Source organism: Brassica oleracea, chromosome C3, assembly GCF_000695525.1.
Source record: "Brassica oleracea var. oleracea cultivar TO1000 chromosome C3, BOL, whole genome shotgun sequence".
NCBI classification, from domain to species: Eukaryota; Viridiplantae; Streptophyta; class Magnoliopsida; order Brassicales; family Brassicaceae; genus Brassica; species Brassica oleracea.
In genome coordinates this window covers 5,693,685-5,694,737 of record NC_027750.1, presented here as the reverse complement: position 1 = coordinate 5,694,737, position 1,053 = coordinate 5,693,685, and positions in this window count along the sequence as shown.

Sequence of the window (1,053 nt, the reverse complement as noted above, 5' to 3'; positions counted from 1 at the left end):
ACGGCGATGAAGCTAATTTTGAAAACTTCTTTAATTTTTATTTTTCATATATATTAGACTAAAGAAGTTATGGGCTAAAAGCCCAATAATCTCAGAAATAAATTTGGGTTTAAATGCTCTTTTTTTGATGCTGCTACAACTTGTAATACTTTCTTCTATGATCCCACAGGATTTGATCAGTTAGTTCCAAGTTATAATCTTCTGTCACAAATTTAAATAAAATATTTCTTTTTTTTGGTTATCCAGGAATGTGTGAGCCAAATACCCAACCAGTTCCATAGCAGGTATAATCAGACATTATGTTAAAGATCAATAATTGAAAACAGAAGCTAGAGAACTAACGAAATGGGCAGAGATTATACGAGTAAACATGGAAGACACAAGCATTCCATGGACAAGGCGATTCTCGAATCCAGCTCCACGGGCAGATTCTTTGATCATATATATATATGTTCTTTTTGTAAATCAGGGATACCCAACTAATTTCATAAAAGATTGGTATCCACGAGTATCACGGTTCTATGTTTGCTAAATGAAGCATAAAACATATTTCCACCTTCATATGGCCAAACAATAACAACTTAGGTTTCGACAAGATGCGAATCCATGATAAATGGATTTACTCATGCCTCAAACTCTCTTTTTACCATCAATGGAGATGCCCTAAAATCAAAATATTATGTGGAAACATATTTTGTGTTTGCCTTTTTGAAGATCAATTTTCTTGATAAAAACAGATAATCCACGGTAAGAGAACTTAAACACGATCCCTCCTTTCATATAGTTGGCATCAATGTATTATAAATCATTCACTAGACCATGACCCGCGCGCCAGCGCGAATTTGAATTTTCGGTTTTTGGTTATTTATTTAACTAAATAATGTATTTGTAATATTTGATGTATTCTATTCACTAAGTAAATAATTTTTTTGGCATCTTAAACCATCTATTTACGATGAATATTCGATATCATATAAAAAATTGAACAAATAGACGTAATTAGAGAATTGTAGACGATATATAAAAACAATGGTTATTAATGTAAAATATGAA